General features: G+C 43.5%; 1 protein-coding gene and 1 pseudogene across 3 annotated transcripts in view; both read right to left on the bottom strand.

The window, feature by feature from the left end:
* ptprea (protein tyrosine phosphatase receptor type Ea) overlaps positions 1 to 17,294 on the bottom strand; it is a 58,277-nt gene that overhangs the window by 37,201 nt on the left and 3,782 nt on the right. Inside the window, exon 2 of one of the 3 annotated variants that reach the window (XM_035533750.1) lies at positions 5,140 to 5,160. The exons of the other annotated variants lie outside the window; for them this stretch is intronic. The gene's annotated coding sequence lies outside the window, so the exon portion shown is untranslated. The remainder of the gene's footprint in view (positions 1 to 5,139; positions 5,161 to 17,294) is intronic. 3 annotated transcript variants of the gene reach the window in all.
* LOC113581991 lies at positions 9,939 to 10,057 on the bottom strand (annotated as a pseudogene).

The following is a 17,294-nucleotide window of genomic DNA, read 5'->3' as shown; positions in this document are numbered from 1 at the left end:
CTCAGCATAATTTAGGTTTTGGTTTTTTTTTTGTTGAGGTTAAAAATAGCTATGCGTGGCAAATGTTAGAGAGTACACACACCTGTCACCTGTGATTCATTTTGCATTCTTATAGAATAGTGCACACACACACACACACACACACACACACAAACAAGTGTATCTGCTGTTGTCTTATATACATGCACACACACACACCCATGCATACACATACACAAACACACACACAATGCACACCTCCAGGAGTCATCTGTGCTTCCATGGCATAAATTATCGCTGTACAGCTTCAGGGTGGGATCTGTCAGATTAGAGCATTATGTCAGGATTCCTCAGTGCAGACACCAATACAGTTCAAGAAATAATCTAGGTGCTGGGATATAATAGCAGGATTTAGACAGAGTTACCAGGACAGGGAAACACCTGTCCAACCAGCACCAGCTTCCTATACCAGCTTCTTCAATATCGGCAAATAGCAGTACCCCTCCTTACTAACTACACACATGAGCCCAGCTAGTGTGAGTAAAACATTAAATAATGTAAATAACCTAGAAGTCAAATGTTTTCTTACACATTAAATTCATAACATATGAGGATACGAAACTCACCAAAGCCTCTGAATAGATTGTCATAATATTCTGATAGATTCCCTTACTGTGTTTTCGTTAAGGTGGGGAAGCATTAGCTAATGCACTGGGCTGTTAAAGACAGAGATTTTTATGAGTTGGAGCAGGAGCTGTTGATCAGAGAAAGCTCCGGAAGAGTGAGTGGCACTCAGAGACCGGGTTGTCAGGGAGCACGTATCCTGACGAAGTGTCGAGTCTTATTCAGATTAACGGTGTTTACTGGGGAGCTGTAGACTGGGTTGGTACCTGTGCCTCTTCAGAGAGAGGCACGAGACAGGAGAAGAGAGGTGAGTGAGGAGCGAGAAAGAGACAGGATCTAAGTCAGATCTAAGTCAGCTGTGCTGGACCTCTGAAGAGTTTGACTGTGCAAAATACTTAGTTCCCTTTCACTTGCTCTCACTTCTTTTTCTTTGCCCTTCCTTTTCTCAGCATTCTGGTATCTAACTGTGGCCCTCAGCCATCACAAGCAGAAGGTTTGCTGACAATATCAGACTATTGAGAAACACTGGAATTCACCCTCCTCCCTCTTGTATTTAAGAGAGCAAATTAGATCTGTAAGCCTATTCTCTCCTAAAACTCAAATCAAAGGCAGAAAGAGATATACAGCAAAGATTAGCTTTGCTTTTAACAAAAAGTGTCCCTTAGCAGATTACTGTTCACTTTAACTTAATTATAGGGATACAATACTAAAATTGTTCCACCAGGCAAACCAGTGTGTTCTGTGGATTTGATTGAGAAACTACAAGCAAATGTCACTCAGTTTGCATCTGTCATAGTAAAGGTGGCTAAATAGCTGCATTTCGAATGTTAATAACATTAATAATGTTAATTCAGCAAACAAATCTCCCAGTTTTAAGAACATAAGAGAGAACACAGACCACTCTCTGGGCTTTAAGAACAAAAAAGAATCCAGACCACTCAATGGACTTTAAGAACATGAGAGAAGACAGAAGCCCACTCTGGGCTTTAAGAACAAAGAACCCAGACCACTCTCTGAGCTTTACAAACATGAGAAAACCCAGACCATGCTCTGGGCTTTAAGAACAAAACCTAGACCACTCTCTGGGCTTTAAAAACACAAGAGAACCCAGCACACTCTCTGAAATTTTGGAAACACAGGAGAGAAGACCAAACAGATCTGAGATGAGCAGAAGCAGCCAGACAGTGCTGTATTCTGAAATAGGCCTAGTACAGAGATGGCCTACAGCCTGTTCTCTTCAGAGTGGCAGGAAGAGAAATGTATGACATTATTTCCTGTGTGGAAACAAGGGTTTATGGTCCAGTAGAAAAGGAAGTAAAATTAGCCTCAGTCTGAGAACTTCACACACAGAGAGAGAGAGAGAGAGAGAGGGAGAGAGAGGGAGAGAGGGAGAGAGAGAGGGTGACAAGAAGAACTCCGTACTATAAGTAGTATGTCCTTTACACTCAGTGAGGCTGATCACTTTGCAAATGTGTTGTGCTCGCGCTGGAAGAGTGTGAGCTAGAACTGGCTGTTCCTTACACATAATAACGCACACTGCTGAAGATGGAATCTTGAACCCATTGCGTTGCCGTGGCTACAACAGGGCTTTGCAAAAGCGGTCAGGTGATTTACAGTGAGGCGGAACCCTGTCTCCCACCCTACTCACTCCCAAAGAAGGGAAGACAAAAAAAAAGAAAGAAGAAAATATTCGTAGACAAAAAGAAAGAACAGAAAAGAAAGAAAGATGTCTCTAAAAATATCAGTAGACTAAAGGCAAAAAAGGAAAAGACCCATAAAGTAGACATCAGGCCATTGTTCGCTGGAAACTGCATATTTCCCCTGGTGTCTCAGTGGCAAGAAGCTGGGCTTACTGTGTTCTATACCAGCTACAACAAAATGAAGCTTTAGGATGCATGCAAGTATGAAATTGACAACAACCAAGTGCTTTAAGTAACCCCTGTTATCTTTAAAAAGGCTTGAATCAAAACAACTGCTGATCTTCTTCCTAGCATGGCTACGTGTCTGGCAAGAATAAAGAGTGAGTGACTGTGAGAGCTAAGAATGGAATTAAAGAGAAAAGAGAGTGTGGCCATGAAGCTGTTCCGACACAGGGACAGGGCCGAGTCTCAGGGGACGGGGCCGAGTCTTAGCCTCTGGGTACAGAGCTCAGTCTTAGTCTCAGGGGACAGGGCCGAGTCTTAGGCTCTGGGTACAGAGCTCAGTCTTAGTCTCAGGGGACGGGGCCGAGTCTCAGGGGACAGGTATGAGTCAGAGTCTCAGGGGACAGGGCTGAGTCCCAATACTGAGGCCCGAGGGCAGCTCAGGTGAGTTGAAGACACATGCACACTCTTCAGGTCGGTTTCACTCGCCCATGGCCATACGTGCTGAATATGAGGAGGCGCCCCAGGGCAGTGTGGTTGAATAGGAGCGTGCTGACTGCCATCGGCAGAGTTTTGCACTATGTCACCACCTAGAATGTTGAGGCTGTGTCTTGCTTGTACTCTACAGAGCCACAGGTACACATGCAGTCTCTGGAGCTCGGTGCGCATACTGGTGGTTTCGTATGCACATATAATTTTTTTTTATATCAAGTGCACGAGGGCAACATTCATGGAACCCATCAACTGAAGTGCATGCGAGGATTGGCACATATTGACATATTGACATATTGACCATTTCCTGTGTGTGGCTGGGAGCGAGGAGCCTCACCCTTCTATGTCCACATGTATCTTAGCAACCCTAATGCCATGGTTACACATTCACTTCCCTGCCCTGTCTGCCCTTCTGTCCAATTAATTGTGCAGGTTAGCAGGAAGCGTACCGGCGACAGGTTTGGTTTCTGTTCCTGTCATAAGTATACATTTGTTTTGCCAACAAAGGAAAGCAAACCCTATACATGTCTTGAAAAGAAATGATACTTGAGACTGGAACAGAGTTCCCTAAAAAGCAAAGAAATCTAGATATAGGCTGCGTTTGTAAGACGGTCTAGTCTATAAACAGATATATAGATAGCTAGTCTATAATAGCATCTATAACTTTTCTAAATGACAAAGTTGCTGCTGTCCCTGTGGGCCCGTCTCCTCCCTACAGCTGCCTCTGAACTACAGGGCATTGGAATGCAGTGAAAGCAGCTTTTGTATTGATCTTCAGCATTCAGACGTGGAAGCACTGCAGCTCCCACCTCCGCATCCTGCTCACAACAAACCCTCATCTGATCCTCCCCGATAACGAGGCCCAAATCGGCAAGCCAGCACGCCTTCCACCCAGGGCCATCTGCAGTGGCGTGTCATCTGCGTGTGTGTGTGCGTGTGTGTGTGTGTGTGTGTGTGTGTGTGTGTGAGGGAGAGGATGAGAAAGAGGAGAAAGAGAGCAAGGCCAAGGCCATGCAAATGAAGCCCAGCCTATCAAGATACGTGGTAATTGCATTCTCCAGAAGTCTTGTTTATTATCCACATGGCTACTCAGCTGTGTTTCAGTGCACTGGCCTCTGTGCTCAACGCCAAGGCTGCGTGGTCTGACTGCCTGCTTTCTCTCTCCTGCTGCCTCTCTGCTGCTGCCTCTCTGCTGCTGCCTAATTGCTGCTCAGCTTCCCTAAAGCATGGAGTGTTCAGAGTCATCCCAACTGTTAGTGTGCGAGAGTGGTTGTGTTCACACTGATGCTCGCTTCACCGTCTTATGCATGTCAGCTCAGAGCTGGAACATCTGGAGATCGCTCGGGCACTAGGTACCTTCAGAGCAGCCTGGAGATCAAATATCTGTCCCTTTTAACTGAACTATACCAGGGAAGCAATGTGCATCCAGGAAGTGTTTTCTTTTGTAGAAAATTATAAAACAGCGAGTAGAAAAGTATGAGGCATGAACTGGGTGGCATTGAGTACTGGAGGGGACCTGTCATCTGCATTAGCCTTTAGCAACACTATTTTAAGACAAGCACCACATCAGCAAAGAAATGACCACATAGGACTGTAGTCTCATTATGGGAAATACAAACTGCCCCAGTGGTCCTGGAATCTCAGGAAGAGAAAAGACCAGAACAAGCAATGAGGATTCCTCTGAACAGGGTGCAGAAGTGTCTGCATTCGCTCAGATTACACCCTCATTATTCAAAAGCAGGATTATGGAAATCCTGGAACAGCTCTGCTGCAAAGACAATGAACATGTTTGTTGCTTTGCACTGAAAAACCAGTCATCTAACAATGAAGCTGTCTTTTCTAGGAGGGTCAGCAGAGATTAGAGTCACTGCTGTGTGAATGCAACCAGGTCAAAGAACGCCGGAATCAGGCGAGAATCTGCAAATTATGACATCAGAACGACAATTAGCTTCTTAAGAACTGCTTAGTTATGCAGCCAGACAGAAGCAGCGGGAATTACACCATGCACGACTTGGAAATGTTGTTTCTACAAATTTACATTCCATATCTGCCATGCTGAAAGAGCAACAGTTAACTGGAAATCAGTGTGCACTATGCAAGATGTTCAAGCAAGTACACAGCAAGCATCAAGCTTCAAGCCTCCATCACACACTTGAGCTGGCATTCTGACCGCCTTCATTACCTGCAGCATGTGTGTTGGAACCTGGAACAAAACAATGAGAAATGTAAATTGTCTGGAGGTCTCCTAAGATGACTAGTCTAGGATAATACAACATAAAAACCAGAGTTCTTATGAGAATGATTATCTAACAATAAATCCATCTTGTAAAATCTGAAACACACACACACACACACACACACACACACACACACACACACACACTCTCACACACCCATACATACACACAGGGTAGTAGGTTATATACGACTGTGTGCCTAAGTGCTGCAAGTTTTATCATCCTCCACCTTTGTTAACCCTCTTCCATTGCCTCAATTTGTGTGTGTGTGTGTGTGTGTGTGTGTGTGTGTGTGTGTGTGTGTGTGTGTATTCCCTGTTGGAAACACAGTGCTCTTTAAGAGCGGCCTAAAAATACCAAATGTGTAAATAATACACCTGATGTTGCATTTGAGAAAATTCCCCACTCCTGATCTACTCCTCAAGACTGTATACTACAGGAACGTACAGGTAAACACTGAGCCTAAAAACATCATAAAATAATTAATTATATTTTAATACAAATGAGATTAATCAAGTATGCATTTATTTGTTAAAAGCAGCTACTCATTTTAAGGAAGAAGTACATATAAGGAAGAAGTAAAGGTTGTTTACCACTCATTGTTTACCTTTTTTTGTTTTTGTCATTTTTGTTAGATATCAATGTAGTTTTTACATGTTTTTGCAACGCAAAAGGTGCATGTTTTTGCAACGCAAATAAAAGAAGAATGTGTAATTAAGGGCTTAATAATGGGTTTAATAATGGGTTTAACAACGAGTTTAATAATGATTTAATAATGATCCAGTAGTCTATGGCCTTCCACTATCCAAATGAGTTTTTTTCTCATCTCCTTCCTCAGTCTATGCCTGAATGGGCAAACAGATCATTATATGGGACAAATCATTAGAGCTATAAGCTTTCTTGGTTTTTATCCCCAAAATCAGGACATTAATTCTCTGTAATTCTCATAATTAGGCTATTATGGGAGTGAAGGAGGAGGTTTCTCACACCAGGCTGGTACAAGTGTCTCCCTTTCACTGCTTTAGGAGTCTCAATAGGCCCATGTTACATCTGCGTCGTGTGTCCACTAGTCGATTTCACTGATGTTATGATGCACTGGGTGGGACGCAGGGACTAAGGAACGGAGGACAGGACACCATGTTACTCAGTCTGATTCAGCCTCTGCACAGTTGTGGGAGCAGCTTCAAAACACCCATTAGGACTGGCTGAAATGCCAACACGTTTGTTCCATGCCAAGCTTGGTTTTAACTGTCACAGCAAGTAGATAATGTTAATATTGTATATTTCAGTGGGTGTGACATTGCTATTCAAAATGCTTTGTTGGAGCGGCTCTACAAACAGGCCTCCCAACTTCACTAACTAGGCTTCATCCAGCTCCACGGGTTTATATGTTTTTGTTTAGGGAAAATGAAGGAAAAACTATGTAATGGTACACTCCCCTTCCCTTCTTATGACATGGTACGGCCCGCCAACTGCAGTGGGAGATGACTGTTGACCGTGACTGCTTCTTTATTTGTGACCCTGCACCCCTGGGTATCACACACCTGAATATTATATCATGTATGTCTGTATTTAAACTCCTGTGTTTTGAGGCACACTTATCAGACATTGTACGTGTTAGTGTTAGTGTTCTTGCTCACGTTTATGTTTCATACTACTGTTTACGTACCTGTTATCGTTGATCGTCTGTACCACGCTGCAGTAGTTTGTTACATGTGAGTGTCTTTGACGTTTATTGTTTATACGTGTTTCGTCATATCTAATAAATGTTTGTCTGCGTCGAGAGGTGTCTGTGCATCATGCTCCTTGCCCTACAGCACTCAGGCTGTCACAAACTAAACAGACATACAGTACAAAGGTGTACTCCTTTGTTTGTGGTTAAATTCAGTACTCTTTATTTGACTTGCATGGTTTAGGTGTTGCTGCATGTGCGATGATGTCACTTGCAGACATGCAGTATTTCAGTGTTGACTGCACAAGTCTGGTTGACTTCTTGCCTAATTAACATGGTGGCGTTTTCAAGCATCAGCTACATGACCGATGTTGTCCATGACTGATGAGTTAAAGCAGGACATGGAGTCGGTCGCCCTAGAGGAGGCTGTTGGCCTTCTGCACACTTCACTACAGTGCCGCTGCCAGATGCATGTCAAGGAACAAATATGAGATGGGTATCTTTAACAAGTCTCCCTCCATCCAAATGATTTCACACATCAGCGGCTCGGTGTAATTCAATTTAAGCCTTTGAAAAGGGTATCCATTTAACACAGAGAAATTAAATGTAATCAAGTTGCTTGCCGTAGCAGGGTATCATAATGAGATTCCCAGTAAAATGAAAAGGGCAGGGAATAAACTATTCCATTAGCAGCCCAGACGCCACAGGCACTCCTCCTGAAAGCCGTTATCTGCTGATGGGCTAGCCAGCACACGCTGTATGGTCTTATCATGGTTTGGCCCTTAGGCTGAAAATAAGATGAGCAAGAGAGAAAGAGAAATAGAAAAACAGATAGACAGAGAGAGAGAGAACAGGCATGTTTTGATGGACTGATAGTGTGTAAGATTCAACACCGCTGCCAGGGTCTGAATGCGGAATTCAGGATATATACACTGGTAGGAGCAGGACAGTATAGTTATTGAGTGTGTGTGTGTGTGTGTGTGTGTGTGTGTGTGTGTGTGTGTGTGTGTGTGTGTGTGTGTGTGTGTGTGCAGGATGATGGGGGTGTTTCCTATCCCTCAGGCAGCTTGATCTACTGGCCTGCACAGAGATGACAGAAAATCATTTGGAATCCGAGGAGCTTTGAAAGGTCACAAGTTCAATCTCTCTTACTCAGCTCCACCAAGGCCACTGTTCCTGGATCAGGATGAAGGAGGTTCCCTCACAATCCTCCTGTAATCACAGGCTATAAGAGCTTCACAATGCCTTCTGGTATTTAAAATGAGACAAAAGGAACAAGGGCAACGTAGACCACACTGACACTGGTAAGGGGTCAGCTGGTAAGGGATCATATTCAGGGTCAATATAAGCTTATCATTCCTTATTGTGCTGTATACTGCAGTGTGCTCCATCTTATATGATTTCAACAGGTACAGTGGTCTTCCTAAATAGACTTCCCAAAATCCGCATATGCATACGATTCTTTAAACTACATGTAACACCTTGGAGAAAAATAAGTCCCGCTCAGTATTTTTACTGGCTGGATTCAGAAGCTTAGTCATGGTGGAGAAATTAAGACAACCTTCAGTCAATGATAATGAAAAATGGTGCAAAGAGGGTCATGCGGCTGCTGTGAATGATTTAATCTGCTGTGTGATCAGTTAATCTCACACTTTGCCCACCCAAGTATGACAGCAAAATGACAGTGATCAATGCAAAAATGAAATATACATACGCGCACACACACACGCGCACACACTTTGTCTTCTAATTGCAGATCAATGGCCATGACCAGACACCTTGCATGCAGTCATCCCAGCGACACCCTTTCTAATGATTTGCAGTAGCTGAGGCTCAGATAACAAGATTCTGTCCCCTCCATGATTGCAGGGCAGGGGAGAGACCAGGCCAATACAGGCTGTTATTTGGGCTCCCAGAGGAGATAGTTGAACCCTTCACCGCCCAGCTCTGCACACAAAACACATCATTAAACCGGGGCTACACTAACAGCAGATAGCATATGTGGCATGTCAGACTCGAAGCAGTACGTTCAGATGCCGTCACACATGCTAAAGGCCATGCGTGGCTTTTCGTGTTGATTGAGATTCTCTGCTTAGGCGTGTAGTATGTTTTAAAGGTTTTGCAAGGCTTGCGGTGCACTCAGCTGCTGGGCAAAGCATGAGTGACAGTCAGCTGGACTCAAGTAACCACAGCCCAGTCAGTGTAGTGTGGAGCCCTGAGAGAAAATTATGTTAATCCCTGGCTTCCTAGCCTCAGAGGATTCTCCCAGAGCAACCCTTCATTCCGTGGGTCAGCTTCAGTGTGTTTCCCGGGCCAGATTAATAAGTATTCCATGAGCAGTGAACAGGGCCTTGGAGTGAACTTGTCCAAATCCTCATCGATGCACACTGGGGAGAGGCAGGACTGTGCCTATGTTATGGATACCATCTTTCCTTCTCTGTCACATCTGTAGATCAGATGTTCAACTGATAAGAACATATCTACAGTTAGTGTTAGCCAAAAGGCTCACAATTGTTGGTGCATCCAGCAATGATCATGGAAAATGTATGCAGGAATTGTCTGGGCTCCAAGTTTGGGAATTAATCTCCAGGGAATCTAATAAGTGTTTGCATGTGACTGGGGCTCTAGTATAAACCACTGAGTCATTTCACTCTGTGAATCATGTCTTGTGAATCACTTCCCATTGTGTCAGCGTGAGCAGCAAGACAAAGGAATGATAACCGGGGTAACCCCTCCTCATGGAAGTGATAGTTTGATATTAGGCAGTATAAGATCCACATCTGCTGTAGCAGCCATCAGGAATAGCTAATGTCATGAGAAAAAACGCTAATCTCCAATCAGCAGCTTTTCCTCAGACTACTGGTCTAAATAATACGAGCTACTTCACAGATTTAGGATTTTACATTCACGGAATTTAGCTGACACTTTTATTTAAAGCAACATACAATTATATCTGAGGGTTAAGCACCTTGCTCAGGGGTCCAACAATGGCAACTTTGGTGGTGGAGCTTGAACTGGTATCCTTCCAATTACAAGTTGAGTACCTTAATCACTGAACTACCACTGCCTCAAAGCTTACAGCACCTGCTATTCCCTGGCGGTCTCCCAACCAAGTACAAACCAAGCCCAAACCTGCTTAGCTCCTGAGATCAGATGAGACCAGGCGTTCTAAGACTGCTGTGGCTGTACGCAATTTTCACTTTCATAAATGTTTTCAGAAATTGTTAAGGTGTTTAAGCTCTCAGTGGTGTAAACTGTCTTGGGCATAAAGGTAGGTCATTTTAATTTATACCGTCAGTGATGGTAAGTGAAGCTGTATACCAGTAGTGAGCAAGAGATGAATCACAGCGACCTGAGCCGCAGTGTCTGAGCAGCAGCTATGGGAGTGTCCCCATCGCCACCATCCTCGCGCTGCCTCAGACACTGTGAGATCTGAGATACAGTTAATTGGGCCCATGCAAATGAAAAAAACTCTTCTATCTTGTGGGTATGAGTTATAGCAGAGGCACCAGCGGGAGCCTGCGTTTCATTTACACAGAGATACATGCACTGAAATTACACGTACCCCGCCACGGCACACACCCGGCACCCCCATACCGTCCCCTTAAACTTGGAAGGCAATGCACAATTACAGCTCCACTCATGTGGCATCATATGGCAGACAGCATGCTGCATACATTGCACCATCCTGTTTCACGCATGACAGTGAGTTGCTCCAACTTTGGGCTGCCAAAGAGGAACATACCCTACAGTGTTCCCACACACACACACACACACACACACACACACACACACACACACACACGCACACAACCACCACCACCACGTTTCTGCTCTTAAAGAGCTGATAGGCGCCATGGTGCAAGTTTTCCTGTAACAGAAGCAGAAAAGACTCCTGAAAAGCATCTGTGTCATTTGAGCACAAAGCATGCAGTTTCGAAGGCTGAGCCCCCTCCTGGCCAACGGTGGGAAGCCGATTACACAATGGCTAAAAGGGCAGGGTCACCATGGCGCTGTGTGCGGGACCTGCTACGGGGAGAGACTCGTTTTTATAGCCGGGAAGAGAGGCTGATAAAGTGGCTAACAGATACCCCACCCACAAAGCTCAACTGCTGGATTTATCATATGTGAGAGTGTTAAGGGTGTTTTCTGTAACACAGGAAATTAGATTCTGCTACATATGTTCCCTTCTTACAGATGCTTTGAACTTTTAGCCATGTAGCCCCTGTAGAAATTAAGCATATGGGCTGTGGCTGACTGACTTGTGTCTATGCGAGCTGTCTAAAGCTGTGTCCTAAAGCTGTACACTATACTTGACATTTAACCAAATCAGAGAATCATGCTGAAATCTTTAGATCTTTTTTAAGCTGTAGCTTAATTCCATCTATGGAGTTAACTCCTAAAACCTAGCTGACATTTAGCATAAAGAAAAGCTGATCGTTCTGCTGGACTCCCATGTGTTGAAGAGAGGAGACAATCTCTTACTGGATCACAAAGCACAACGGGCAGAGAAGGCCCAGAGGGGCAGAGTGGGCTTCACAAAGTCATTATCGTAGCATGGGAGGGCTCCTGTTTGCTGTACCAATGTTTATGTTCAGATCTTCTGTTCAGATAGGAGAAGGCTTCTGAAGCCAATGCAGACAAACATGCCACTAACATGTCACTAACCAATATTTCCCTTACAGTTAAAATGACAGAACAGTTATTGTAAATCAGCCAGAAGTGCAAATGAAGATAAACGTCTTCTCACTAGAGCATATTTAACATTTTGTGAGCACCAGATGTGCAGACAGAAAACATATGTTTTAAAAACATGAAACACCATCAAGCAGAGAGGAGGTGTTTTAAAAGAGTAACACACAGACGGAGGCCTGAACTCTAATCATTATGCGAGTCTGCTTTCCTCTGGCATGCTGTGGCTCCGCCCACTCCTCCAAGGCCAGGGGCGGGGCTAAACAACACACACTGGCTTTCTCCCAACCCCTACATTAACTGCCCAACAGTGTTACCCTTCAGTTCTGTGGAGGAGGAAGGGGGTGAAAAGGGCAAAGTGATCAGCAATGAGAAGATGAGGAATGTCAGCTTTTCACAAACATGCAGGAGACTTCAATTCACACTTCTGAACTGGGGCAGTTTATATAGATAACCTGTCCCTATAATCCCAACCGTTCTCATATTATTCTCATATTAAAGACCAAACCTTGACAGAAGTCAAACTCTAATTCATTTACAGAAACCGAACCATCAACACCTTCACAGTAAAGGAAATATGCATGTGGTTTGAATGTTTGGTGTTTATTTGGTGTAATATGTTTATTGTTTGCACATTCCTTGACCACATTTGGTATTTCCAGATCTCAGAGCAGTCTGATGTTATCACTGCTCGCCCTGTAAAATATTTATTTAGAGATGCTGACGTGGGACTTGGCAGTCCTCCTGCTCCTCTAATGCAGGGCTTCGCTAATCAAACCCACCTGTATCTGATGTTTAGAGCTTCCTCAGTATGTTAATGAACTGGAGCAGACCAGACTGCATAGGACTGGCGTAAACGCACACACATGCCCTGTGGCACTGCAGGAAGAGCACTTCCTAACCACAGGCTTCATTACACAAATATATTCTTCTCTGTTTTCTTTTATTGTTTTGTATGATTTGAAAAGCAAACACAGACAGTACATTAGTAATGCATGCGAATAAAAAATGACTGGCCAACTGACCTGAACAGGCTGCAATTCTCATTGCAAGGTGCTTTTCTAACACCCTTAGCATTAGATTATATGTTATGTCAAGAACTTAACCAATTCTATCTTTATGTTGCAAAGGGTTATCTGTATGTTGCAATTGTGTGAAGGCAAAGGTTATTTATGTACTGATATATTTGTCCACTTAACTAGGTCTTTTACTGAATCTGGCTGTCCAGCAGCAGGAACCAATGTTCTACACCACTATTCAGGTCTCCATCATTAAAACACACCCAGCAGGTACAGAGATTTATACAGAGAAATCCCACAAATAAACTAAGGACACAATATTTTTGGCATGGTATTTGATCCATGTAGTCATGAGAAGCAAATAAAATATTATTTCATATTATTATAATATTATTTATTATCAGTAGTTCAGTTATTATTTCAGTCCTTCTTATCTATTAGTGAAACACATTCAGAATGGAAAATATGATAGTCCACATAATATAATCTTTCACATATCCTAATTGTTAATCATTAACCCAAAAGCACATTGTAATGTTTTGTGTAAAGGAGTCAGTGTTGACCTAGGACTATGTGTTCCTGCTGTATGACGTGCCAGACTGTGAGAATTGAATACTGCAGATTGTAAGTGTGAACCAGGGGCAGGTTCTGAGGTTTTTGCTGTACATGATTTAACCCTGACCCTAATCCTAACCCATAATGCAATCAATTTGCCACAGGCTTCCTAAATGAGAGCATGGCAAAGGTTGAAGGTGAACCATTACTGCTGCTGTGTACAAGCTCCCTTAGCTGCAGTTCTCTTTGATTTCTGGCAGACATGTTATGTGATGCGAGTGATCGGAGCAGAAATGAATGCATGTGTTAGCCTGATCAGCCTCGGGACCCGTCGGCTCGCTCAGCCTCGGGATGCGTTGGCTTGGACATCCTCAAGACACATCGGCCTGGAACGCTGGCATTTTCGGGATTTCAGGACACAAAGCATGCCCGCTCCTCTGGACAGCGCCTCTAGACCTACTTCTCTCTGTGGCAGCTGACTGCATCCTTTCAGAAACAGCTCTCTGCCTCAGGCCGGTAGTTTTAAACTCTCAGTACGCTGCTCCCTGGATAGCTCTGTGGTTTTTCCATCGCTGTTTGATGCGGCTGTAAAGCGTGAATTGCAGTGCATCATGAACTGTGGTGCATGAATCTCCAGTTAGGAATGAAGATATGGGTGGAACCAGGCCTGGGCTGGACGCCTCTGAAAGTATCATTACTTCACACTCATGCAGCTGGGGATAAATAGCAGACAAGTGAAGTACTGAGTCTGAGCTTCCCTCCCTTTGTCTTATCCGTTGTAGCGCTAAACTACTGCCACCAGTGACTCTATCGGCCGCACAGGAGTGGAGATCCTCAATATACTTGTCACATCAGCGAAAAGCCCAGCATCGCTTTGGCGAGTGAAACATATGTTTCACGCTAGGAGAAGATAGAATGGCGCTACGTGCTAACTAAAGCCCCTGATGAGAAACGCTGCGACCTGAGACATACTCCGGATTGGCTAATGGGGAACACGATCAAACAACATATTTGCATGCTTTAATGCTTCATGAGTTGTAGCACAAATCATCACTGGCTGCAGTATCAAAAACTGATCAGCAAATTGCAGTAAGGAAAATGACACTTCAGGATGCATGCTCTCAGTAGTCAGGGAAGCAGATTATATCATATTCCAGTGCATAATTCTGAGAGCTGGAAATGAGAAGCTTCAGCAAAGACGTGCATCCGTTCAGGAATCTCTTGTAACAGCCAGCTTTGAACATATGCCAGTAAGGCATAAACTGTCCTCCTCACCTTCCTGCACGTGCTCGCTCGTTCTCTCTCTCTCTCTCTCTCTCTCTCTCTCTCTCTCTCTGTATCAGTCTCTCTCCATCACTCTCTCTTCCATTCTATTTGTGCCCATATTCTAATTTAGGAATATTCCAAAATAGGAATATTCGGAGTAGGATGCACTGGAGACAGACAGCTCAGTGAGTGAGCAAACCTTTATCCAGCGCCGGCCGCTGATGTGCTGCAAAATAACCTACAGTGCATTTGTGATGGGCAGAAAAAAAATGACTGATTTATAAATGAGGAGCAAAATGCTAACGTCAGATAAACAGCAAGAGGAAAAGTGTTAACATAATGCAGAGACTGGAAAAGCTCTTTGTCGTGAGCTGCATTGACTGTACGGAGTCGGAATTAGTCATAAGAGGCCGTAAATCACCAATGGCAGCTCCCTTGATCTTTCCCAAGGCTCAAATTGTGTTATATGATTTCAAGGGGAAAGATGAGGGGCTATAACTCAGACAATATTTCACAATGCGAAAGACATACAGGCAGCCTAATATTTACTGACATCAAAAAAATCGAAATGATACAGAGCAGCTGCAGAGCAATCATGTTTTTTTCTGTTTGATTTGAAGATATATATATATATATATATATATATATATATATATATATATATATATATATATATATATATATATTTGGTTTGTTTGTTTTTCATTATATGAATAACTTGTTTCTAGAAATGGACTATTTTACAGCAGTGAAGAAGTGTCTGTCTGCGTGCAACCTACAGTCCTTCCAGACCACTACTGCATGCTGGAACCTCCAATCATTCTGGTGCTGTGTGTTTGGACACACCCTTAGCTAGGCTGTACACAGCAAGAAGAAGCATCAGTATCAGAGCTTGGACATGCATAATGTCTGAGTCAGTTACTGCAATGCCCATCGCAAGTACTGTGTTTTAAATGAATTCATAAATACATGTATATGAGTATATAAAAGCAGGATACCAAAAGTGAGAAAGTGCTGCTCCATTATAAAGTCATGACAGAAAGCTTAACTGTCATGTTCTTCAACAGATTCTGCCTTTTTTGGTGTTTTTGTGTGTGCATGTGAGTGTGTGTGGGGGGGGGGGGGGGGGGGGTGTTAAGAGGAAGAAGTGAATAAGTAAACTGAAGATGCTCCATATTTATAGCATTATGGGTGTAGAGTCCTGCTGGTTTAAAACACAACAGACCAATGTCACTCTCAGCATGTGTGTAAAGGAAGCGTTTGTACTGGTTCAGTGCACTCCTGCTCCACCCTACTCCCCAGGGAGGAGGGTCAGAGCACTGGGTGGAGCTGAGCCTTCCAGCCAAGCTAAATGAGTACAAAAACACACACACACACACACACACCTGCCAGCACGTACAAGTTGTCACGTTTTTTGTAACACCTATCCATTTAAACTATTAAAAATATACACACAGCTGTACAGCTCAAAAACATATATGGACACAAACAAACTAAGAGCCTCTCCTCCATAGGCGATATCCAAAGTCCACAAAGGGTCACATTCCAAGTAACATTCCACATTCCCTGTCCACTTAGTCTTTACTAAATAATGCAAACCTCCCCTACACACACACTCAGAGAGACCACAGTCTCTGCAGTCTAGTGAGATCATCCTGCTATCCCATTTCAAAGGTGTAGTCGCTTGCAGCGCTCTCTCCTGCTGACGGTTAACATAACACCACACCTGAGTGTACCTCTCAGCACAGAGCACACTGTATGTAGCGTCAGAGGGATCACAGTGTGAAGATCATCCCAACTGCTGGACAAGACGCCCAGAGTGACATCAGCTCCTGTATTTGAACAATCGCCTTTGTGCTCTGACACTTCTGGGATACGAGGCCATTTAGTGCTTTGGTCTGCCACATACCACAGCGGATGGTTACCTCCTGTGAGCAACAGATATAAACATACAACAAGCGTGGGTGACTAACAACATATCCATTTTCGTATATCCACAAGATTTTATTACTTAACCTCACAAAATCCCCAGACCTGTTTAAAAGCATTCCTCGTCTGAGACCATCCTGCTTTATTCTTTCCATTTTTTCAGCTTTGTAAGAAAATACAAAGCTGCCTATGTAAGAAAATACAAAGCTGAAGTATCTAAGACAAAACTATAAAAATATCACCAGTTTGTGTGTGTTTGTGTGTGTAGGTCCATATTGTTTTTGAGCAACCATTTGACATGATATCACCGGCCTTTCCCTGTCACCTCTGATTCAAACCAGATCCCCTTCCTTACACACAAACCTTAAATACAGACCTTACAGACAAACCAGATCCCCTTCCTTACACACAAACCTTAAATACAGACCTTACAGACAAACCAGATCCCCTTCCTTACACACAAACCTTAAATACAGACCTTACAGACAAACCAGATCCCCTTCCTTACACACAAACCTTAAATACAGACCTTACAGACAAACCAGATCCCCTTCCTTACACACAAACCTTAAATACAGACCTTACAGACAAACCAGATCCCCTTCCTTACACACAAACCTTAAATACAGACCTTACAGACAAACAAGATCTCCTTCCTTACACACAAACATTACCTACAGACCTTACACACAAACCAGATCCCCTTCCTTACACACAAACATTACACACAGACCTTACAGACAAACCTCTGCCAGAAAGTGGAGGAATTCCTCTCTGATTCACCCAGAAAAAGCAGAGAATTTACCAACTGTGCTTGTGCATTTTGTCATAGAAACATTTTGCTGTAGGACTTCACAAAACCCAAGTGCAATACATAAACCTACTTCTCAGAAACTACTTAAAAGTTGATTTAGAAAGATAGAGAGATAATCTGGTATAATATTCCTAAAAACATTAGGAATGGTAT

The sequence above is a fragment of the Electrophorus electricus genome, chromosome 14 (assembly GCF_013358815.1).
Source record: "Electrophorus electricus isolate fEleEle1 chromosome 14, fEleEle1.pri, whole genome shotgun sequence".
Classification (NCBI taxonomy): domain Eukaryota; kingdom Metazoa; phylum Chordata; class Actinopteri; order Gymnotiformes; family Gymnotidae; genus Electrophorus; species Electrophorus electricus.
The sequence above is the reverse complement of the archived record's forward strand: the minus strand, read 5'-3'. Positions and strand labels throughout refer to the sequence as shown.